Source organism: Triticum aestivum, chromosome 3D (assembly GCF_018294505.1).
Source record: "Triticum aestivum cultivar Chinese Spring chromosome 3D, IWGSC CS RefSeq v2.1, whole genome shotgun sequence".
Taxonomy (NCBI): domain Eukaryota; kingdom Viridiplantae; phylum Streptophyta; class Magnoliopsida; order Poales; family Poaceae; genus Triticum; species Triticum aestivum.
Genome location: NC_057802.1, coordinates 390,336,638 through 390,363,200, shown reverse-complemented (window position 1 = coordinate 390,363,200; position 26,563 = coordinate 390,336,638). Strand labels below are relative to the sequence as shown.

The following is a 26,563-nucleotide window of genomic DNA, read 5'->3' as shown; positions in this document are numbered from 1 at the left end:
CCCTTCTTCGTCGCAAGCAGGCATGCCGGCCGAGCCTCTCCCTTCTCCTCACTTCTTTTCTAACGCTCTGGTTTGGGAAACCAACCCTTCGTCGAACCAAACGCATCACGTAATCAGCCAATCCACAGCCTAATACACTGTATTCTGATTACAAATCTGAAAACATTACCTGACCTGAACCAAACGCGTCGTACAGCTCTTAGCTTAATACAGTCATGCAAATAAATTAGGTAGTAGGCTCTCGGTGGCAATCAGGGCGACCCAAAATCAGAGCAATTCAAAGGGTAATCGAAATTATTCAGGGAGAAATACAAAAATTGATCAATTCAATACGAGCACAACCGTGCGGATCGGGCCGGGGGACGGGGCTAAACGGGGGAGAGGAGCTGGGCGAGGCTGGGCTTGGGTTCGGAGCTCATGCCGACGAGGATGACGAGGGGGATGAAGCCGTAGTGCGCGACCACCTTCGTGTTCTTCATCGCCCAAGTGCTCCACTCACGCGCCAGCCGCGCCGCATACGCCGCGGCCGACTCCGCTGCCTCCGCTGGGGCCTTCCCCTTCTCCATGGCCGCCTCTGCCAATCGTGTCGCCGAGAGAAGAATGATTAGGAATTTTGGATATTGCAGCTTGTGAGTTGTGATGATGGGAGGAGAACCAGAGGAGAGGAGGTTCAGGATGCGATGGGATCTGGTGGCCCCATGGCCCGGCCCAGGGCTTAACGCACCCGGCACGGCCCGGCCCGCGTGCCCAGGCACGGCACAACGAGGAAATGGGCCGACAACACTCGCACTTTTAGCCCACCAGCCCGCATACTTAGGCTATTTTTTGGGGCCTATTTGGGCTGTTTTGTACTAATATATAAAAGAACTAAAAAAACTAAACGGGGCGTGTCGTCTCGGCACGTGTGCCGAGCCTTGCGGCCCAGACACCACCCTAGGCGGGTCACGTGTCGGCCATGACCCGATTAACCGTGTGCGGGGCCGGCCCACGTCCCTGTTGGGGAACGTAGTAATTTCAAAAAAAAATCCTACGCACACGCAAGATCATGATGATGCATAGCAACGAGAGGGGAGAGTGTGTCCACGTACCCTCGTAGACCAAAAATGGAAGCGTTAGCACAACGCGGTTGATGTAGTCGTACGTCTTCACGATCCGACCGATCAAGTACCGAACGCACGGCACCTCCGAGTTCAGCACACGTTCAACTCGATGACGTCCCTCGAACTCCGATCCAGCCGAGCTTTGAGGGAGAGTTCCGTCAACACGACGGCGTGGTGACGATGATGATGTTCTACCGACGTAGGGCTTCGCCTAAGCACCGCTACGATGTTATCGAGGTGGATTATGGTGGAGAGGGGCACCGCACACGGCTAAGAGATCCAAGAGATCAATTGGTGTGTCTCCAAGGGGTGCCTCCCTCCCCGTATATAAAGAAGTGGAGGAGGGGAGGGGCCGGCCACCCTAGGCGCGCCCCATGAGGAGTCCTACTCGACTCCCCCCTTCCATGTGGGAGTAGGAGAGGAGAGGAAGGAGAGAGAGGAGGGAAAGGAAAGGAGGGGCGCCGCCCCCCCTCCTTGTCCAATTCGGACCGAGGGGAGGGGGCGCGCGGCTGCCCCTTGGCCGCCCCTCCTCTTCTCCACTAGGGCCCAATAGGCCCATTAGTCTCCCGGGGGGTTCCGGTAACCCCCTGGTACTCCGGTATATGCCCGATACTCCCCGAAACCATTCCGGTGTCCGAACATAGTCGTCCAATATATCAATCTTTATGTCCCGACCATTTCGAGACTCCTCGTCGTGTCCGTGATCACATCCGGGACTCCGAACTACCTTCGGTACATCAAAACACATAAACTCATAATATAACCGTCATCGAACTTTAAGCGTGCGGACCCTACGGGTTCGAGAACTATGTAGACATGACCGAGACACGTCTCCGGTCAATAACCAATAGCAGAACCTGGATGCTCATATTGGCTCCCACATTCTACAAAGATCTTTATCGGTCAAACCGCATAACAACATACGTTGTTCCCTTTGTCATCGGTATGTTACTTGCCCGAGATTCGATCGTCGGTATCTCAATACCTAGTTCAATCTCGTTACCGGCAAGTCTCTTTACTCGTTCCGTAATACATCATCCCGCAACTAACTCATTAGTTGCAATGCTTGCAAGGCTTAAGTGATGTGCATTACCGAGTGGGCCCAGAGATACCTCTCCGACAATCAGAGTGACAAATCCTAATCTCAAAATACGCCAACCCAACAAGTACCTTCGGAGACACCTGTAGAGCACCTTTATAATCACCCAGTTACGTTGTGACGTTTGGTGGCACACAAAGTGTTCCTCCGGTAAACGGGAGTTGCATAATCTCATAGTCATAGGAACATGTATAAGTCATGAAGAAAGCAATAGCAACATACTAAACGATCAAGTGCTAAGCTAACGGAATGGGTCAAGTCAATCACATCATTCTCCTAATGATGTGATCCCGTTAATCAAATGACAACTCATGTCCATGGCTAGGAAACTCAACCATCTTCGATTAACGAGCTAGTCAAGTAGAGGCATACTAGTGACACTATGTTTGTCTATGTATTCACACATGTACTAAGTTTCCGGTTAATACAATTCTAGCATGAATAATAAACATTTATCATGATATAAGGAAATAAATAATAACTTTATTATTGCCTCTAGGGCATATTTCCTTCAGTCTCCCACTTGCACTAGAGTCAATAATCTAGATTACATAGTAATGATTCTAACACCCATGGAGCCTTGGCGCTGATCATGTTTTGCTCGTGGAAGAGGCTTAGTCAACGGGTCTGCAACATTCAGATCCGTATGTATGTGGCAAATTTCTATGTTTCCCACCTGGACTTGATCCCGGATGGAGTTGAAGCGTCTCTTGATGTGCTTGGTTCTCTTGTGAAATCTGGATTCCTTTGCCAAAGCAATTGCACCAGTATTGTCACAAAAGATTTTCATTGGACCCGATGCACTAGGTATGACACCTAGATCGGATATGAACTCCTTCATCCAGACTCCTTCATTTGCTGCTTCCGAAGCAGCTATGTACTCCGCTTCACATGTAGATCCCGCTACGACGCTTTGTTTAGAACTGCACCGACTGACAGCTCCACCGTTCAATAAAACACATGTATCCGGTTTGCGATTTAGAATCGTCCGGATCAGTGTCAAAGCTTGCATCGACGTAACCATTTACGACGAGCTCTTTGTCACCTCCATAAACAAGAAACATATCCTTAGTCTTTTTCACGTATTTCAGGATGTTCTTGACCGCTGTCCAGTGATCCATTCCTGGATTACTTTGGTATCTCCCTGCTAAACTAATAGCAAGGTACACATCAGGTCTGGTACACAGCATTGCATACATGATAGATCCTATGGCTGAAGCATAGGGAACATCTTTCATTTTCTCTCTATCTTCTGCAGTGGTCGGGCATTGAGTCTTACTCAACTTCACACCTTGTAACACAAGCAAGAACCCTTTCTTTGCTTGATCCATTTTGAACTTCTTCAAAACTTTGTCAAGGTATGTGCTTTATGAAAGTCCAATTAAGCGTCTCGATCTATCTCTATAGATCTTGATGCCCAATATATAAGCAGCTTCACCGAGGTCCTTCATTGAAAAACTCTTATTCAAATATCCTTTTGTGCTATCCAGAAATTTTATATTATTTCCAATCAACAATATGTCATCCACATATAATATTAGAAATGCTACAGAGCTCCCACTCACTTTCTTGTAAATACAGGCTTCTCCAAAAGTCTGTATAAAACCATATGCTTTGATCACACTATCAAAACGTTTATTCCAACTCCGAGAGGCTTGCACCAGTCCATAAATGGATCGCTGGAGCTTGCACACTTTGTTAGCTCCCTTTGGATCGACAAAACCTTCCGGTTGCATCATATACAACTCTTCTTCCAGAAATCCATTCAGGAATGCAGTTTTGACATCCATTTGCCAAATTTCATAATCATAAAATGCGGCAATTGCTAACATGATTCGGACAGACTTAAGCATCGCTACGGGTGAGAATGTCTCATCGTAGTCAATCCCTTGAACTTGTTGAAAACCTTATGCAACAAGTCGAGCTTTATAGACAGTAACATTACCGTCAGCGTCAGTCTTCTTGAAGATCCATTTATTCTCGATGGCTTGCCGATCATCGGGCAAGTCAACCAAAGTCCATACTTTGTTCTCATACATGGATCCCATCTCAAATTTCATGGCCTCAAGCCATTTTGCGGAATCTGGGCTCACCATCGCTTCTTCATAGTTCGTAGGTTCGCCATGGTCTAGTAACATAACCTCCAGAATAGGATTACCGTACCACTCTGGTGCGGATCTTACTCTGGTGACCTACGAGGTTCAGTAACAACTTGATCTGAAGTTTCATGATCATCATCATTAACTTCCTCACTAATTGGTGTAGATGTCACAGGAACCAGTTTCTGTGATGAACTATTTTCCAATAAGGGAGCAGGTACTGTTACCTCATCAAGTTCTACTTTCCTCCCACTCACTTCTTTCGAGAGAAACTCCTTCTCTAGAAAGGATCCATTCTTAGCAACGAATGTCTTGCCTTCGGATCTGTGATAGAAGGTATACCCAACAGTTTCCTTTGGGTATCCTATGAAGACACATTTCTCCGATTTGGGTTCGAGCTTATCAGGTTGAAGCTTTTTCACATAAGCATCGCAGCCCCAAACTTTAAGAAACGACAACTTTGGTTTCTTGCCAAACCACAGTTCATAAGGCGTCGTCTCAATGGATTTTGATGGTGCCCTATTTAACGTGAATGCGGTCGTCTCTAAAGCATAACCCCAAAACGATAGCGGTAAATCAGTAAGAGACATCATAGATCGCACCGTATCTAGTAAAGTACGATTACGATGTTCGGACACACCATTACGCTGTGGTGTTTCAGGTGGCGTGAGTTGCGAAACTATTCCGCGTTGTTTCAAATGTAGACCAAACTCGTAACTCAAATATTCTCCTCCACGATCAGATCGTAGAAACTTTATTTTCTTGTTACGATGATTTTCAACTTCACTCTGAAATTCTTTGAACTTTTCAAATGTTTCAGACTTATGTTTCATTAAGTAGATATACCCATATCTGCTTAAATCATCTGTGAAGGTGAGAAAATAACGATACCCGCCGCGAGCCTCAACATTCATTGGACCACATACATCAGTATGTATGATCTCCAACAAATCAGTTGCTTGCTCCATAGTTCCGGAGAACGGCGTTTTAGTCATCTTGCCCATGAGGCATGGTTCGCAAGTACCAAGTGATTCATTATCAAGTGATTCCAAAAGTCCATCAGTATGGAGTTTCTTCATGCGCTTTACACCAATATGACCCAAACGGCAGTGCCGCAAATAAGTTGCACTATCATTATCAACTCTGCATCTTTTGGCTTCAACATGATGAACATGTGTATCACTACTATCGAGATTCATCAAAAATAGACCACTCGTCAAGGCTGCATGACCATAAAAGATATTACTCATATAAATAGAACAACCATTATTCTCATATTTAAATGAATAACCGTCTCGCATCAAACAAGATCCAGATATAATGTTCATGCTCAACGCTGGCATCAAATAACAATTATTTAGGTCTAAAACTAATCCCAAAGGTAGATGTAGAGGTAGCGTGCCGACGGCGATCACATCGACTTTGGAACCATTTCCCACGCGCATCGTCACCTCTTCCTTAGCCAGTGTTCGCTTAATCCGTAGTCCCTGTTTTGAGTTGCAAATATTAGCAACAGAACCAGTATCAAATACCCAGGTGCTACTGCGAGCTCTGGTAAGGTACACATCAATAACATGTATATCACATATACCTTTGTTCACCTTGCCATCCTTTTTATCCAACAAATACTTGGGGCAGTTCCGCTTCAAGTGACCAGTCTGCTTGCAGTAGAATCACTCAGTCTCAGGCTTAGGTCCAGACTTGGGTTTCTTCTCTTGAGCAGCAACTTGTTTGCTGTTCTTCTTGAAGTTCCCCTTTTTCTTCCCTTTGCCCTTTTTCTTGAAACTGGTGGTCTTATTGACCATCAACACTTGATGCTCCTTCTTTATTTCTACCTCCGCAGCCTTTAGCATTGCGAAGAGCTCGGGAATCGTCTTATCCATCCCTTGCATGTTATAGTTCATCATGAAGCTCTTGTAGCTTGGTGGCAGTGATTGAAGAATTCTGTCAATGACGCTATCATCCGAAAGATAAACTCCCAGTTGAATCAAGTGATTGTTATACCCAGACATTCTGAGTATATGCTCACTGACAGAACTATTCTCCTCCATCTTAGAGCTGTAGAACTTATTGGAGACTTCATATCTCTCAATCCGGGCATTTGCTTGAAATATTAACTTCAACTCCTGGAACATCTCATATGCTCCATGACGTTCAAAACGTCGTTGAAGTCCCGGTTCTAAGCCGTAAAGCATGGCACACTGAACTATCGAGTAGTCATCAGCTTTGCTCTGCCAGACGTTCATAACATCTGGTGTTGCTCCTGCAGCAGGTTTGGCACCTAAGGGTGCTTCCAGGACGTAATTCTTCTATGCAGTAATGAGGATAATCCTCAAGTTACGGACCCAGTTCGTGTAATTGCTACCATCATCTTTGAACTTTGCTTTCTCAAGGAACGCATTAAAATTCAACGGAACAACAACACGAGCCATCTATCTACAACAAACATAGACATGCAAAATACTATCAGGTACTAAATTCATGATAAATTTAAGTTCAATTAATCATATTACTTAAGAACTCCCACTTAGATAGACATCCCTCTAATCATCTAAGTGATCATGTGATCCAAATCAACTAAACCATAACCGATCATCACGTGAAATGGAGTAGTTTTCAATGGTGAACATCACTATGTTGATCATATCTACTATATGATTCACGCTCGACCTTTCGGTCTCAGTGTTCCGAGGCCATATCTGCATATGCTAGGCTCGTCAAGTTTAACCTGAGTATTCTGCGTGTGCAAAACTGGCTTGCAGCCGTTGTAGATGGACGTAGAGCTTATCACACCCGATCATCACGTGGTGTCTGGGCACGACGAACTTTGGCAACGGTGCATACTCAGGGAGAACACTTTTATCTTGAAATTTAGTGAGAGATCATCTTATAGTGCTACCGTCAATCAAAGCAAAATAAGATGCATAAAAGATAAACATCACATGCAATCAATATAAGTTATATGATATGTGTCGGTGTCAAAACCGGCGGATCTCGGGTAGGGGGTCCCGAACTGTGCGTCTAAGGCAGATGGTAACAGGAGGTGGGGGACACGATGTTTACCCAGGTTCGGGCCCTCTCGATGGAGGTAATACCATACTTCCTGCTTGATTGATCTTGATGATATGAGTATTACAAGAGTTGATCTTGTTGGGGAACGTAGCAATAATTCAAAATTTTCCTACGTGTCATCAAGATCAATCTAGGAGATGCTAGCAACGAGAGGGGAGGAGTGCATCTACATACCCTTTTAGATTGCGAGCGGAAGCGTTCAAGAGAACGGGGTTGATGGAGTCATACTCGTCGTGATCCAAATCACCGATGATCCTAGCGCCGAACGGACGGCACCTCCGCGTTCAACACACGTACGGAGCAGTGACGTCTCCTCCTTCTTGATCCAGCAAGGGGGAGGAGAGGTTGATGGAGATCCAGCAGCACGACGGCGTGGTGGTGGAAGTAGCGGGATCCGGCAGGGCTTCGCCAAGCGCAAGCGGGGAGGAAGAGGTGTCACGGGAGGGAGGGAGGCGCCAGGGCTTGGGGTGCTGCTCCCATGCGCCTCCCCACTATATATAGGGGTGGAGGGGGTTGGTTTCTTGCCCTCCAAGTCCATTGGGGCGTTGGCAAAGGTGGGGGAAAGAAATCCCATCATTTCCCTTCCCCACCAATTGTTATCCCCCTTTTTTAGGGATCTTGATCTTATCCCTTCGGGATATGATCTTATTCCTTCTAAGGTGGGATCTTGGTGCGCCTTGACCAGGGGTGTGGGGCCTTGCCCCCACTACCCACGTTCATGTGGGTCCCCCCATGCAGGTGGGCCCCACTTCGGAACCTTCTAGAACCTTCCCGGTACAATACCGAAAAATCCCGAACATTTTCCGGTGGCCAAAATAGGACTTCCCATATATAAATCTTTACCTCCGGACCATTCCGGAACTCCTCGTGACGTCCGGGATCTCATCCGGGACTCCGAACAACTTTCGGTTAACCGCATGCTAATATCTCTACAACCCTAACGTCACCGAACCTTAAGTGTGTAGACCCTACGGGTTCGGGAGACATGCAGACATGACCGAGACGACTCTCCGATCAATAACCAACAGCGGGATCTGGATACCCATGTTGGCTCCCATATGTTCCACGATGATCTCATCGGATGAACCACGATGTCGAGGATTCAATCAATCCCGTATACAATTCCCTTTGTCAATCAGTACGTTACTTGCCCGAGATTCGATCGTCGGTATCCCAATACCTTGTTCAATATCGTTACCGACAAGTCACTTTACTCATACCGTAAGCATGATCCCGTGGCTAACTCCTTAGTCACATTGAGCTCATTATGATGATGCATTACCGAGTGGGCCCAGAGATACCTCTCCGTCATACGGAGTGACAAATCCCAGTCTCGATTCGTGCCAACCCAACAGACACTTTCGGAGATACCTGTAGTGCACCTTTATAGCCACCCAGTTACGTTGTGACGTTTGGTACACCCAAAGCATTCCTACGGTATCCGGGAGTTGCACAATCTCATGGTCTAAGGAAATGATACTTGACATTAGAAAAGCTCTAGCAAACGAACTACACGATCTTGTGCTATGCTTAGGATTGGGTCTTGTCCATCACATCATTCTCCTATTGATGTGATTCCGTTATCAATGACATCCAATGTCCATGGTCAGGAAACCATAACCATCTATTGATCAACTAGCTAGTCAACTAGAGGCTTACTAGGGACATGTTGTGGTCTATGTATTCACACATGTATTACGGTTTCCAGTTAATACAATTATAGCATGAACAACAGACAATTATCATGAACAAGGAAATACAATAATAACCATTTTATTATTGCCTCTAGGGCATATTTCCAATAGTCTCCCACTTGCACTAGAGTCAATAATCTAGTTCACATCACCATGTGATTAACACTCAAAGTTCACATCGCCATGTGACTAATACCCAAGAGTTTACTAGAGTCAATAATCTAGTTCACATCACCATGTGATTAACACTCAATGAGTTCTAGGGTTTGATCATGTTATGCTTACGAGAGAGGTTTTAGTCAACGGGTCTGCAACATTCAGATCCGTGTGTGCTTTACAAATCTCTATGTCATCTTGTAGATGCAGCTACCACGTGCTACTTGGAGCTATTCCAAATAACTGCTCTACTATACGAATCCGGTTCACTACTCAGAGTCATCCGGATTAGTGTCGAAGTTTGCATCGACGTAACCCCTTACGACGAACTCTTTTACCACCTCCATAATCGAGAAAATTCCTTAGTCCACTAGATACTAAGGATAAGTTCGACCGCTGTCATGTGATCCATTCCTGGATCACTCTTGTACCCCTTGACTGACTCATGGCAAGGTACACTTCAGGTGCGGTACACTGCATAGCATACTGTAGAGCCTACGTCTAAAGCATAAGGGACGACCTTCGTCCTTTCTCTCTCTTCTGCCGTGGTCAGGTCTTGAGTCTTACTCAATACTCACACCTTGTAACACAGCCAAGAACTCCTTCTTTGCTGATCTATTTTGAACTCCTTCAAAATCCTGTCACGGTATGTATTCATTTGAAAGTACTATTAAGCGTTTTTGATCTATCCTTATAGATCTTGATGCTCAATGTTCAAGTAGCTTAATCCAGGTTTTCCATTGAAAAACACCTTTCAAATAACCCTGGATGCTTTCCAGAAATTCTACATCATTTCTGATCAACAATATGTTAACAACATATACTCATCAAAAATTCTATAGTGCTCCCACTCACTTCTTTGGAAATACAAGTTTCTCTTAAACTTTGTACAAACCCAAAATCTTTGATCATCTCATCAAAGCATACATTCCAACTCCGAGATGCTTACTCCAGTCCTTAGAAGGATTGCTGGAGCTTTGCATACTTGTTAGCATATTTCAGGATTGACAAAACCTTCTGGTTGTATCACATACAACCTTTCCTCAAGAAAATCGTCGAGGAAACAATGTTTTGACATCCTATCTGCAAGATTTCATAAATAATGCAGTAAATGCTAATATAATTCCAACAGACTCTTAGCATCGCTACGAGTGAGAAAGCCTCGTCGTAGTCAACTCCTTGAACTTGTCGGAAAACATCTTAATGACAAGTCGAGCTTTCTTAATGGTGACATTTACCATCATTGCCCGTCTTCCTTTTAAAATCCATTTGCACCCAACAGCCTTACGACCATCAAGTAGTTCTTCAAAGACACTTTGTTTTTATACATGGATCCTCTCTCGGATTTTATGGCCTCGAGCCATTCATCGGAATCCGGGCCCACCATCGCTTCTCCACAGCTCATAGGTTCATCGTTGTCCAACAACATGACTTCCAAGACAGGATTACATACCACTCTGAAGTAGTACGCATCCTTGTCGTCCTATGAGGTTTGGTAGTGACTTGATCTGAAGTTTCATGATCACTATCATAAGCTTCCACTTCAATTGGTGTAGGTGCCACATGAACAACTTCCTGTGCCCTGCTACACATTAGTTGAAGTGACGGTTCAAGTATCCACCATCCTCCCACTCAATTCTTTCGAGAGAAACTTTTCCTCGAGAAAGGACCCGTTTCTAGAAACAATCACTTTTGCTTCCAGATCTGAAATAGGAGGTATACCCAACTGTTTTGGGTATTCTATGAAGATGCATTTATCCGCTTTGGGTTCGAGCTTATCAGCCTGAAACTTTTTCACATAAGCGTCGTAGCCCCAAACTTTTAAGAAACGACAGCTTAGGTTTCTCTAAACCATAGTTCATACGGTGTCGTCTCAACGGAATTGCGTGGTGCCCTATTTAAAGTGAATGCGGTTGTCTCTAATGCCTAACCCGTAAATGATAGTGTAATTTGATAAGAGACATCATGGTATGCACCATATCCGATAGGGTGCAGTTATGATGTGCGGACACACCATCACACTATGGTGTTCCAGGCGGTATTAGTTGTGAAACAATTTCCACAATGTCTTAATTGTGTGCCAAACTCGTAACTCAGATATTCATCTCTATGATCATATCATAGACATTTTATCCTCTTGTCATGACGATCTTCAACTTCACTCTGAAATTACTTGAACCTTTCAATAATTCAGACTTGTGTTTCATCAAGTAAATATTCTTAGCATCTACTCAAATCATCTGTGAAGCAAGAACATAACGATATCCACTGCAAGCCTCAGCACTCATTGGACTGCACACATCAAAATGTATTACTTCCAACAAGTTGCTTTCTTGTTCCATCTTACTGAAAATGAGGCCTTTCAGTCATCTTGCCCATGTGGTATGATTTGCATGTCTCAAGTGATTCAAAATCAAGTGAGTCCAAACGATCCATCTGTATTGACTTTCTTCATGCATATATACTAATAGACATGGTTCGCATGTCTCAATCTTTTCAAAAACGAGTGAGTCCAAAGATCCATCAACATGGAGCTTCTTCATGCGTTTTATACCAATATGACTCAAGTGGCAGTGCCACAAGTATGTGGTACTATCATTATTATCTTATATCTTTTGGCATGAACATGTGTATCACTATGATTGAGATTCAATAAACCATTCATTTTAGGTGCAAGACCATTGAAGGTATTATTCAAATAGACAGAGTAACCATTTTTCTCCTTAAATGAATAACCGTATTGCGATAAACATAATCCAATCATGTCTATGCTCAACGCAAACACCAAATAACAATTATTTAGGTTTAACACCAATCTCTATGGTAGAGGGAGCATGCGATGTTTGATCACATCAACCTTGGAAACACTTCCAACACATATCGTCATCTCACCTTTAGCTAGTCTCCGTGTTGGAAATATGCCCTAGAGGCAATAATAAAATGGTTATTATTATATTTCCTTGTTCATGATAATTGTCTATTATTCATGCTATAATTGTGTTATCCGGAAATTGTAATACATGTGTGAATACATAGACCACAACACGTCCCTAGTGAGCCTCTAGTTGACTAGCTCGTTGATCAACAGATAGTCATGGTTTCCTGACTATGGACATTGGATGTCATTGATAACGGGATCACATCATTAGGAGAATGATGTGATGGACAAGACCCAATCCTAAGCATAGCACAAAGATCGTGTAGTTCGTTTGCTAGAGCTTTTTCAATGTCAAGTATCATTTCCTTAGACCATGAGATCGTGCAACTCCCGGATGCCGTAGGAGTGCTTTGGGTGTGCCAAACGTCACAACTTAACTGGGTGACTATAAAGGTGCACTACGGGTATCTCCGAAAGTGTCTGTTGGGTTGGCACGGATCGAGACTGGGATTTGTCACTCCGTATGACGGAGAGGTATCTCTGCGCCCACTCGGTAATGCATCATCATAATGAGCTCAATGTGACTAAGGAGTTAGCCACGAGATCATGCATTACGGTACGAGTAAAGTGACTTGCCGGTAACGAGATTGAACAAGGTATTGGGATACCGACGATCGAATCTCGGGCAAGTAACGTACCGATTGACAAAGGGAATTGTATACGGGATTGATTGAATCCTCGACATCGTGGTTCATCCGATGAGATCATCGTGGAACATGTGGGAGCCAACATGGGTATCCAGATCCCGCTGTTGTTTATTGACCGGAGAGGCGTCTCGGTCATGTCTGCATGTCTCCCGAACCCGTAGGGTCTACACACTTAAGGTTCGGTGACGCTAGGGTTGTAGAGATATTAGTATGCGGAAACCCGAAAGTTGTTCAGAGTTCCGGATGAGATCCCGGACGTCACGAGGAGTTCCGGAATGGTCCGGAGGTGAAGAATTATATATAGGAAGTCCAGTTTCGGCCACCGGGAAAGTTTCGGGGGTTATCGGTATTGTACCGGGACCACCGGAAGGGTCCCGGAGGTCCACCGGGTGGGGCCACCTATCCCGGAGGGCCCCATGGGCTGAAGTGGGAGGGGAACCAGCCCCTGGTGGGCTGGTGCGCCCCCCATGGGCCTCCCCCTGCGCCTAGGGTTGGAAACCCTGGGGGTGGGGGCGCCCCACCTGACTTGGGGGGGAAGTTTCCCCCCCTTGGCCGCCGCCCCCCTGTAGATGGGATCCCAGGGGCCGGCGCCCCCCAGGGGGCCTATATAAAGGGGGGGAGGGAGGGCTTCTGTACCCTAGCCCCTGGCGCCTCCCTCTCCCTCCCGTGACACCTCTCCCTCCCGCTTGCGCTTGGCGAAGCCCTGCCAGGATCCCCGCTACTTCCACCACCACGCCGTCGTGCTGCTGGATCTCCATCAACCTCTCCTCCCCCTTGCTGGATCAAGAAGGAGGAGACGTCGCTGCTCCGTACATGTGTTGAACGCGGAGGTGCCGTCCGTTCGGCGCTCGGTCATCGGTGATTTGGATCACGACGAGTACGACTCCATCAACCCCGTTCATTTGAATGCTTCGCTCGCAATCTACAAGGGTTTGTAGATGCACTCCTTTCCCCTCGTTTCTAGTGAACTCCAAAGATGGATCTTGGTGATGCGTAGAAAATTTTAAAATTCTGCTACGATCCCCAACAATGGCATCATGAGCCAGGCCTATGCGTAGTTACTATGCACGAGTAGAACACAAAGCAGTTGTGGGCGTAGATGTTGTCAATTTTTCTTGCCACTACTAGTCTTATCTTGTTTCGGCGGTGTTGTGGCATGAAGCGGCCCGGACCGACCTTACACGTACGCTTACGTGAGACAGGTTCCACCGACTGACATGCACTAGTTGCATAAGGTGGCTAGCGGGTGTCTGTCTCTCCCACTTTAGTCGGAACGGATTCGATGAAAAGGGTCCTTATGAAGGGTAAATAGAAATTGGCATATCACGTTGTGGTTTTACGTAGGTAAGAAACGTTCTTGCAAGAAACCTATAGAAGCCACGTAAAAACTTGCAACAACACTTAGAGGACGTCTAACTTGTTTTTGCAGCATGTGCCTTGTGGATGTGATATGGCCAAAAGGATGTGATGAATGAGATATTTGTGATGTATGAGATTGATCATATTCTTGTAATAGGAATCACGATGTCGGGACCCCGATTCCAAGTCACATCGATCTAGCTGGTAACACCTCATATCACTTTGCGGCCTCACGCACGGTATTCCCACGGGTGTCGCCTTACCAAGGCCCGGGACCGTTTGCGCCTTTTGGCTCACGTATATGATAGTGTCGCTAGCATCCGTATGACAGAGAACCCGGGCCGACATGACTAGTCGTGAACCCAAGGTGGCACTAACTTACGGGGACAGGCATACATGAATCAACATCGAGCATGTCGGTCAGCAACATGTGAATCCGGGCTGTAGCACTGGGCTAACAGGACTCCGGGAACCCGGGCTGTAGCAGGCTAGGCAGGACTCCGGATGTCACCGCGTGACATTTCCCCGAAGGGACAGACACAGGAACGAAGTGAATCACATGCCGGCCAGTCAGGTGTCCGGAGCAGTAGTGCTGGGCTAGCAGGACTCCGGTGAACCAGGCTGTAGCGGACTACTATGGCTCATGGAAGCACAAGACTACATTTCCCCATAAGAGAGGCTACCAAGGATAAACAACTAGGTTGTCGGATCCCACACATACCAAGCATTTCAATCATACACACAATATGCTCGATATGTGTAAATACAACATGGCATCACAACATAACTCTACGACTCAAGTATTTATTCCTTAGGCCGCGAAGAGCCAGATATTACAAACATGGGTCTCATGACCCAACATTCAGAGCATACAAGCAACAAGCACATGCGGAAGCTTAACTTGTCTGAGTACAGACAACTACAAATGAAAAAGGCTGAGAAGCCTGACTATCTACAAGACCCTGCCGAGGGCACAAGATCGTAGCTGAGGTATCAAGCTAAACTTCGAAGTCCACACGGAACTACTAGCGAGACTGACGTCTCTCTGCAAAACATAAAATAAGCAAACGTGAGTACAAATGTACCCAGCAAGACTTACATCAGAGCTATCTACATATGCATCAGTATCAAAGGGGGTGGTGGATTTTAACTGCAGCAAGCCAGCTTTGACTCGGTGGCTATCCTAAACTACGACTGCAAGTAACTCTTTTGAGGTGGCGCACACGAGTCCACATATTCACCATATCAATACTCCACTATGGATCCGCTCCCGTCTCCCTACGAGAACGCCATCCATAGCACTCACGCTTATCTTGCGCATTTTAGAGTATCCACTTTCACTTGTCTATGAACTGTTATAGGCAACCCAGAAGTCCTTTACCGCGGACACGGCTATTCGAATAGATGATGTTAACCCTGCAGGGGTGTACTTCGTCACACACGCTCTCACCAGTTACCGCCGTTTACACGACATGTACTCGGGAACCTTCAAGCGGAAGCCCAGCGAGGGTGTCGGCCACAGCCTACCTAAACACTCAAGTCTCTAGTCCAGGTTCATCGCCTATTCAGGTTCCATCCGCAGGGAGTCCGGCCGAGGTTTCCACATACGGCCCCGAACGATGTGTGCAGGGTTCCCGAGACACCAAACGGGCGCCCGGTACACCGTGCCACGTGCCTACCGCATCACAGCCCACCCCTCCGGTCAGCGCTGCCCACGGCCTCCAGCATACTACAAACACCAGAAACTACTTGCAACTCCTGGACAGAGGACAAGGGTGATTAAGAAGCCGAGAGGGTCCATTGGTTTCGGGCCCAATGCGTGGTAGTAACTGTATCATGGATCACAAACACAGAACTCAGTTCCTGAGGACGGCTTCAATGAGACAACCCACCATGTACTCCTACATGGCCTCTCACCGCTACCTTTACCAAATCGTGTTCACACACTTAGCTCACACACAGTAGGACATGTTCTCAACTTTCCTATTCATCCCCGATGAATCAGACCTGACACAACTCTAAGCAATAGCAGGCATGACAAACAAGCATGAATGAGTAGGCACATCAGGGCTCAAACAACTCCTACTCATGCTAGTGGGTTTCATCTATTTACTGTGGCAATGACAGGTCATGCAGAGGAAAAGGGGTTCAACTACCGCAGCATGTAACGGTTGATTCGATGTTGTCCTAATGCAGTAAAAGAGAGCAGGAGCGAGAGAATGGGATTGTATCGGAATGAACAAGGGGTTTTTGCTTGCCTGGCACTTCTGAAGATATTATAGTTCTTCATCGGTGTCATCGATCACGTCGTCGGAGCATCGTCTACTGAGAGGGGACGGTTACCGGCAAACAGAGAAGGACACAATCACTGCAATGCAACAATATGATGCATGAATATTACATGGCAAGATGAGTGTGTTGGGCTAATGCATCTACAACCAGGGTGGTTTGAGCTTATTTGAATCAAAGATTCAAATACAAACTCAAGTTATGGTTTTATAAAGTGCATTAACATGTTTTGATATAAACAGAAGGGTTAAGTTCCTTTATCATGCATGAAACTAGTGCAGATGGATAGATTGGATTTTTCTGATAATTTTTCATATATAAATTATTTCATTTGGAGTTACGGTTGAATTTATATGAATTTTAGAAGTTTAGGATATTTTCTGGAATTTCCTGATTAAAAATAAATCCAGAAAATGTAATACTGCGTCAGCATGACGTCATCACTGCGCCAGCGAGTCAACGGGCTGGCCAGGGTCAAACCTGACCAGCGGGACCCACTGGTCAGTGACCCTGTGACATTTTGTGTCACAGACAGGTGGGGTCGGGTCAACGGACACGTCAGCGTAGTCAAAACTGACACGTGGCCCCACGGTAATTAGATTAACCTTAAACTATTTGGTTAGCCGGTTAGTTAAGCAGAGGGCCCGCATTTCAATGGCACAGGGCATCATTAGCACTAGCCTAATCGGGGTTAGGCCGGCGCTTAGCCGCCGGTGACCTCTGGCCACGGCGGAGGCACGCCGGAGTCGCGGCTCCAGCGTCCATTCGACGCGCTGATGGGTGCTATGGGTAGCTAGCGCTCGCGCCCATCTAATGGAACACACGGGAGGCCGTGGGGTGGCCGGAAGCAGCGCCGGCGTTGAGGTTAGCGGCGGCCGGGGCTATGGGACCGACGAAACGACGCTGCAGTGCACGGCAGGAGCAACGGTTGAGTGTTCTAGGCTCCTGACGGCGTGCTGAGCATGTTGCAGTGCTTGGTTGCGGTCATAGCTAGCTCTGGCCGCGGCGGCGATGTGGCCTGACGGCGGCGAGCTTCGGAGCTCATGAGGACGGCAGCTACAGGGTGAAATCGACGAGGTGGTTAGGGGGAAAAGGACCGGAGCCTCACAGAGATTCGAACGGCGCCGTCGTTGAGCTCGGGGAGGCATTGGACGACGCAGATCGGCGGGCGAAGTCTGGCGGCAGATGCGGCGGTGACGAGCTCGGAGGCGTCGTCACAGGGCGTCCGGCGATGCGTGGCTCGGCGGGGAGGTCGAGGGCGACGAGACGGAGCCTTTGGGCATGGCCGAAGAGTGAGGGCGCGGCTCTGGGCACGGTGGTAGCGAACGGCGGTGACGGCACGCTCGGTGTCTGCGTGAGAGAGTGAGACAGAGGAGAGGGGAGAGACCACGGGTGAGGGGGAGGGGAGAGAGACCTCTGGGCGTCTCCGTGGCGCGTCTAGAAGAGCCGGCGTCGCGGTGGAAGCAGGAGCTGGCGTGCGCGCGGCGACCACGCGCCCACGGCGTCCTACTGGCGCGGGGAGGAAGACGACAGGGGAGAGAAGTTGGGCTGGGCTGGCTTTGGCCAGTAGGCCACTACGGTGGTGGGCTGCACAGTGAGGTTTCCTCTCTCTCTCTCTCTCTCTTTTAATTCAGTTTTTTCTATGTTGCTTTTCTGTTTTTGATTTAGTAATAATACTAAACCATTTTAAAAACTCCTGAGAAAATTTGTGGGCACTTTTAAAGTATTTACTAACAGCCCTCAAATGTTTTCAGAATTATTGAAGCATTTAAAATATTTATAGCCATTAAATGCTCCAATTCAAATACTTATGATTTAATCCAAAAAATCCAGAAATGACCTAGAAATATGTTTATCATTTTTGGCAGAGGTTTTTACCTTTATCAAAAATCATGAACTTTTCTAAAGGGCATTCTGGGTTCATTGAAAAGATTTAAACTTGAACCTAGTTGAATTGATTTAGTGCCAGGGCTTGGTCATCCCCAATTCAAATTTCCTTTGAATTAAAAACATGATGCATGCTCACTGATGCAACTATTTACAGTCATGACTCTAGGGCTATGACACACGACTTGCATGTCGATGAGTATGACAACCGGCAGGAGCCATAGGAGTTGTCTTTATTTTTTTGTATGACCTGCGTGTCATTGAATAACGCCATGTAAATTACTTTACTTTATTGCTAAACGCGTTAGCCATAGAAGTAGAAGTAATCGTTGGCGTGACAACTTCATGAAGACACGATGATGGAGATCATGATGATGGAGATCATGGTGTCATGCCGGTGACGAAGATGATCATGGCGCCCCGAAGATGGATATCAAAGGAGCAAAATGATATTGGCCATATCATGTCACTATTTGATTACATGTGATGTTTATCATGTTTTGCATCTTATTTGCTTAGAACGACGGTAGTAAGTAAGATGATCCCTTATAATAATTTCAAGAAAGTGTTCCCCCTAACTGTGCACCGTTGCGAAGGTTCGTTGTTTCGAAGCACCACGTGATGATCGGGTGTGATAGATTCTAACGTTCGCATACAACGGGTGTTGACAAGCCTAGCATGTACAGACATGGCCTCAGAACACACGCAATACACTTAGGTTGACTTGACGAGCCTAGCATGTACAGACATGGCCTCGGAACACGGAAGACCGAAAGGTCGAGCATGAGTCGTATAGAAGATACGATCAACATGGAGATGTTCACCGATCTTGACTAGTCCGTCTCACGTGATGATCGGACACGGCCTAGTTAACTCGGATCATGTTTCACTTAGATGACTAGAGGGATGTCTATCTGAGTGGGAGTTCATTGAATAATTTGATTAGATGAACTTAATTATCATGAACTTAGTCTAAAATCTTTACAATATGTCTTGTAGATCAAATGGCCCACGTTGTCCTCAACTTCAACGCGTTCCTAGAGAAAACCAAGCTGAAAGATGATGGCAGCAACTATACGGACTGGGTCCGGAACCTGAGGATCATCCTCATAGCTGCCAAGAAAGATTATGTCCTAGAAGCACCGCTAGGTGAAGCACCCATCCCAGAGAACCAAGACGTTATGAACGCTTGGCAATCACGTGCTGATGATTACTCCCTCGTTCAGTGCGGCATGCTTTACAGCTTAGAACCGGGGCTCCAAAAGCGTTTTGAGAAACATGGAGCATATGAGATGTTCGAAGAGCTGAAAATGGTTTTCCAAGCTCATGCCGGGTCGAGAGATATGAAGTCTCTGACAAGTTCTTCAGTTGTAAAATGGAGGAAAATAGTTCTGTCAGTGAGCACATACTCAGAATGTCTGGGTTACACAACCGCTTGTCTCAGCTGGGAGTGAATCTCCCGGATGACGCGGTCATTGACAGAATCCTTCAGTCGCTTCCACCGAGCTACAAGAGCTTTGTGATGAACTTCAATATGCAGGGGATGGAAAAGACCATTCATGAGGTATATTCAATCCTGAAATCAGCGGAGGTGGAGATCAAAAAGGAACATCAAGTGTTGATGGTGAATAAAACCACTAAATTCAAGAAAGGCAAGGGTAAGAAGAACTTCAAGAAAGACGGCAAGGGAGTTGCCGCGCCCGGTAAACCAATTGCCGGGAAGAAGCCAAGGAATGGACCCAAGCCTGAGACTGAGTGCTTTTATTGCAAGGGAAGTGGTCACTGGAAGCGGAACTGCCCCAAATACTTAGCGGACAAGAAGGCCGGCAACACCAAAGGTATATGTGATATACATGTAATTGATGTGTACCTTACCAGTACTCGTAGTAGCTCCTGGGTATTTGATACCGGTGCGGTTGCTCATATTTGTAACTCAAAACAGGAGCTGCGGAATAAGCGGAGACTGGCGAAGGACGAGGTGACGATGCGCGTCGGGAATGGTTCCAAGGTCGATGTGATCGCCGTCGGCACGCTACCTCTGCATTTACCTACGGGATTAGTTTTAAACCTCAATAATTGTTATTTAGTGCCAGCTTTGAGCATGAACATTGTATCTGGATCTGGTTTAATTCGAGATGGCTACTCATTTAAATCCGAGAATAATGGTTGTTCTATTTATATGAGAGATATGTCTTATGGTCATGCCCCGCTGGTCAATGGTTTATTCTTGATGAATCTCGAACGTGATGTTACACATATTCATAGTGTGAATACCAAAAGATGTAAAGTTGATAACGATAGTCCCACATACTTGTGGCACTGCCGCCTTGGTCACATTGGTGTCAAACGCATGAAGAAGCTCCATGCAGATGGACTTTTGGAGTCTCTTGATTACGAATCATTTGACACGTGCGAACCATGCCTCATGGGTAAGATGACCAAGACTCCGTTCTCCGGAACAATGGAGAGAGCAACCAACTTATTGGAAATCATACATACTGATGTGTGCGGTCCAATGAGTGTTGAGGCTCGCGGTGGCTATCGTTATGTTCTCACTCTCACTGATGATTTAAGTAGATATGGGTATGTCTACCTAATGAAACACAAGTCTGAAACCTTTGAAAAGTTCAAGGAATTTCAGAGTGAGGTTGAGAATCAACGTGACAGGAAAATAAAGTTCCTGCGATCAGATCGTGGAGGGGAATATTTAAGTCACGAATTTGGCACACACTTAAGGAAATGTGGAATCGTTTCACAACTCACGCCGCCTGGAACACCTCAGCGAAATGGTGTGTCCGAACGTCGTAATCGCACTCTATTGGATATGGTGCGATCTATGATGTCTCTTACCGATCTACCGCTCTCATTTTGGGGCTATGCTTTAGAGACTGCCGCATTCACTTTAAATAGGGCTCTGTCGAAATCCGTTGAGACGACACCGTATGAATTATGGTTTGGGAAGAAACCTAAGCTGTCGTTTCTAAAAGTTTGGGGATGCGATGCTTATGTCAAGAAACTTCAACCTGGAAAGCTCGAACCCAAGTCGGAAAAATGCGTCTTCATAGGATACCCTAAGGAAACCATTGGGTATACCTTCTACCTCAGATCCGAAGGCAAGATCTTTGTTGCCAAGAACGGGTCCTTTCTGGAGAAAGAGTTTCTCTCGAAAGAATTAAGTGGGAGGAAAGTGGAACTTGATGAGGTGATAGTCACCCCTTCCGAACCGGAAAGTAGCACAGCGCGGGAAGATGTTCCTGTGGTGCCTACACCGACTGGGGAGGAAGTTAATGATGATGATCATGAAGCTTCGGATCAAGTTACTGCTGAACTTCGTAGGTCCACAAGGACACGTTCCGCACCAGAGTGGTACGGCAACCCTGTCCTGGAAATCATGTTGTTAGACAACGGTGAACCTTCGAACTATGAAGAAGCGATGGCGGGCCCGGATTCTGACAAATGGCTAGAAGCCATGAAATCCGAGATAGGATCCATGTATGAAAATGAAGTATGGACTTTGACTGACTTGCCCGATGATCGGTGAGCCATAGAAAATAAATGGATCTTTAAGAAGAAGACAGACGCGGATGGTAATGTGACCATCTATAAGGCTCGACTTGTCGCTAAGGGTTATCGACAAGTTCAAGGGGTTGACTACGATGAGACTTTCTCACCCGTAGCGAAGCTGAAGTCCGTCCGAATCATGTTAGCAATTGTCGCATTCTATGATTATGATATATGGCAAATGGACGTCAAAACGACATTCCTTAACGGCTTTCTTAAGGAAGAATTGTATATGATGCAGCCGGAAGGTTTTGTCGATCCTAAGAATGCTAACAAGGTATGAAAGCTCCAGCGCTCCATCTATGGGTTGTGCAAGCATCTCGGAGTTGGAACATTCGATTTGATGAGATGATCAAAGCGTTTGGATTTACACAGACTTATGGAGAAGCCTGTGTTTACAAGAAAGTGAGTGGGAGCTCTGTAGCATTTCTCTTATTATATGTGGATGACATACTATTGATGGGAAATGATATATAATTCTTGGAAAGTATAAAGGCCTATTTGAATAAGTGTTTTTCAATGAAGGACCTTGGAGAAGCTGCTTATATATTAGGCATCAAGATCTATAGAGATAGATCAAGACGCCTCATTGGTCTTTCACAGAGTACGTACCTTGACAAGATATTGAAGAAGTTCAATATGGATCAGTCCAAGAAGGGTTCTTGCCTGTATTGCAAGGTGTGCAATTGAGCACGGCTCAATGCCCGACCATGGCAGAAGATAGAGAAAAGATGAGTGTCATCCCCTATGCCTCGGCCATAGGGTCTTTTATGTATGCCATGCTGTGTACCAGACCTGATGTAAACCTTGCCGTAAGTTTGGTAGGAAGGTACCAAAGTAATCCCGGCATGGAACACTGGACAGCGGTCAAGAATATCCTGAAGTACCTGAAGAGGACTAAGGATATGTTTCTCGTTTATGGAGGTGACGAAGAGCTCGTCGTAAAGGGTTACGTCGACACTAGCTTCGACACAGATCTGGATGACTCGAAGTCACAAACCGGATACGTGTATATTTTGAATGGAGGGGCGGTAAGCTGGTGCAGTTGCAAGCAAAGCGTCGTGGCGGGATCTACATGTGAAGCGGAGTACATGGCAGCCTCAGAGGCAGCGCAAGAAGCAATCTGGATGAAGGAGTTCATTACTGACCTAGGGGTGATTCCCAATGCGTCGGGCCCGATGACTCTCTTCTGTGACAACACTGGAGCTATTGCCCTTGCCAAGGAGCCCAGGTTTCACAGGAAGACCAGACATATCAAGCGTCGCTTCAACTCCATTCGTGAAAGTGTTCAGAATGGAGACATAGATATTTGTAAAGTACATACGGACCTGAATGTAGCAGATCCGTTGACTAAACCTCTCCCTAGAGCAAAACATGATCAACACCAGAACTCTATGGGTGTTCGATTCATCACAATGTAACTAGATTATTGACTCTAGTGCAAGTGGGAGACTGTTGGAAATATGCCCTAGAGGCAATAATAAAATGGTTATTATTATATTTCCTTGTTCATGATAATTGTCTATTATTCATGCAATAATTGTGTTATCTGGAAATCGTAATACATGTGTGAATACATAGACCACAACACGTCCCTTGTGAGCCTCTAGTTGACTAGCTCGTTGATGAACAGATAGTCATGGTTTCCTGACTATGGACATTGGATGTCACTAGTAAGTGTGCACGTGCAATGCACGTATTATCACGTGATACAAAAAAATTTACTTGGTCTAAAAACTGAGTGAACATATTTGTCATCAATCATGAGTAAACCGACAATTTTTGAGGGAAATTTTCAAAGAAGTATGTCATGATTCTCTTAACCAAATCCCTTTCGAATCCTTGCCAACAATGATTGACAAGTGGTATAGACATATCTTATTGTGATTAATTAACAAGTCATGCGAATATAAATTTTACATTGATATTATGATTTTTTTAAATAGAAGAAGGCATGTCCATGAAGAAATTGATGCACAACAATATGTATTTTTAAAGGACACCACTGGTTCACCCACATAAATGATATACATGTTCAGAAACATAACAAAAATGAACATGAGTATACTGAGTAATCATGCACGCAGGCATGGCACGGAGAGAGTACAAATGGTCCCTTCATCTCTAAAGAAAAGGGGGAATGTTGTAGTTGGGTTCACTGGATCTTCTCCGCCGACAACTTCATTGTAGTTTCTGCACAATAACACATTCTCTGAAGAAATATATTCTGTACACAACAACGGTTTCTCTGAAGAAATGTATTCTGCACAATAGATTAAAGTTTCTGCACGATAGCTGACAACAAGCAAGCGTGCTGAAAGGAGAAAACATGTAATTCAAGTGTGCTCCCGGTTAGTCAGTGTATACTGCACTGAAGAAGCTGCAACACCTACATCAACGATCATGTATGCAAGACATACTTGAGTAATGATCCAAGAGTAGCAGCATTGGAGGCAGCAGAGCCACCAATCAGCAGCATTGTTGGCTTAAATTTCCTTCTCATTGTATCATCAAAGACTGTTATGCTTAACTTTGAAGGCTCATGCTTGGTGCAGAATTTTGCATGGAATTCCTTTATTACTTAAGAAATGAATATCAAATGGAAATTTAAGCTTAACCAGTGTGAGCAAGAAATGGCCCAGCTCACTCAGTTTCTTTACCAAATTTTTTGCCCTGGTTGGAGCTAAGTTAGTTTTAATGGTATACTATCTTGTTCACCCAACCAACGAAACAAAATCATGGCTTTTAAAAACTGGATGGGGATCTCCCATCCAACTTCATCCAAGCAATCAAAAGTATAGTAAGATATGGTAGTCGTCCAGTGAACTTGCATTAAAAGTGCCATTGTTTTTCCTATAAAGACCTTGGATCATTAGATGGCATATGAAATACTGGATTATAATAAGGTTAGGAAAAAAACAAGCTTGGCCAGAGGCACTGGTAAGAAAGCACTCAAGGAGTTCATTTTTATTTTTAGAGAATGGTTCGAAGAATCGGATAGTGTTGAAAACTGATAAAAAATCAAGCATTATTGCTTATAGTAAAGTATTGTATTTATAACCGTGCGAAGATTTGAGTTGAGTAAGTAAGTTTGTGCTTGTAAGTTTCAGGAAAAGAACTTATCTGCAGTGAACATATATCCATGGTATTCGGCATATCACTACTGACATACATCCCTTGTTAAAAGACTGCCTGCACTTGAAAACTTAAAGCCTGCATGGGAGAAGTTTCATACAAGGGGACAAGTTCAGTTGCTAATATATAGAAATGAAATTAGTAATTCATGCTTCAAGTCATAAGTCCCAAGCAAAAAAGATTGAAGATGCCGGTCTTTCCAAGAAAAAAAGAATCACTGCACCACCAAGAAAATTGTAAAATTCACACAAAAAAGGGCATCAGGCAAACAAAAAATTAGTTCTAAACGTATTTTGATTATAAACAATGAAGTTTGAGTAGCATGAACATATAGTGCAGTACTTAAATGTTTGGAATTACAGCTAAATAAATAACAAACCGTTCCACTTATAAACAAGGTGAAAATGTGCAGAATTTTGCATTGGAAGGCTAACCATTTTTATGTTGTCGGCAGTTGCTGATGCAAATGATTTCATACATAATATAAATTATTTTAAAGGTTCTAGGCTTCCAGCAATGTACAAAGTAGGAAAATGAACTCGTGGGTACCAACTCTTTTGGATGAAGTGTCATAGACTGAATAGATTTCTTATCCAAGAGTACACATAATTTGTGGACAAACAAACAACTATAATGGAAAGTTTGGAAACAGAATCAGATAGATAATGGAAACCATTATGTGAACATTACCAAGTTTGATAGTTCAATTACCAGCTAATATCCCAGAACTTGATGGCTATACCATGTGTGCTTGACAATTTGTGGATCCTGAGGAGGGAAAAAACTTAATTAACAGTAGGTACTGAAATGCACATGAATAAATCAGATATGTTTGCATGTATTAGTATCATTGTTGAACCAACCCGGAAAAAACACAATTTATGGAATACTTACTCAAGCAAGGTACAGGCCCGGTCTAAGTAATCACACAGTGACTAAATCAGATTTGTTTGCATGTATCAAGATCATTCTCTAGCGATCTAGATTCAACTTTAAGATGAAAAGTGAAAACTCAAAGGTGTCACACATCAGATTTACTTGACCTACAATGTGACTAAGAATCTGAAGACTCCAATTAGCAACTTGACAAGCAATTAGATGAAGATAATACTCAAGCTCCTGAAACAAAAAATGTCAGCAGTGTACATATCGTTGCTGAATCAACCACTGCCACAGAATGGGGACGGCGCAGTGACGCAGGTCTCGTGCCCGCCCGTCGAGATCCCCTCTATGCCAAACCCCTCCGCCTCCATGCCCTTGCGCTGCACCTGGGCACGCTGGCGGCAGTACTGCTCCTCGACGGTAAGCGCCCGGTCGAGCAGCGAGAGTAGCCCGCTCCCCGCGCCCCACTGGGCGTGGAGACGGTTGAGGCGGCTGCCTCCTTCGAGGCGAGCGTCTGGAAGCGTGAGGCTGTGGTGAGGTGCAGCGGGGCGAGGGAGAAGAGAGAGATGTCGGTCGTCCTTCCTTGCTCTGCCACGCACTTGCCCTGTGGGATGGAAGAAGAGGGAAATAGGGGAGAGATGGCCT

General features: G+C 45.3%; 1 long non-coding RNA gene across 1 annotated transcript; it reads right to left on the bottom strand.

Annotated features, from left to right (window-relative positions):
- Nucleotides 1–24,595: 24,595 nt before the first annotated feature.
- Nucleotides 24,596–26,309, bottom strand: LOC123074723 (uncharacterized). Its single transcript, XR_006436040.1, has 3 exons — nt 26,183–26,309; nt 25,748–25,804; nt 24,596–25,114 (listed from the first exon to the last, which is right to left on the bottom strand). It is a non-coding gene; the product is annotated as an uncharacterized lncRNA (long non-coding RNA).
- Between the last annotated feature and the right edge of the window lie 254 nt (nt 26,310–26,563).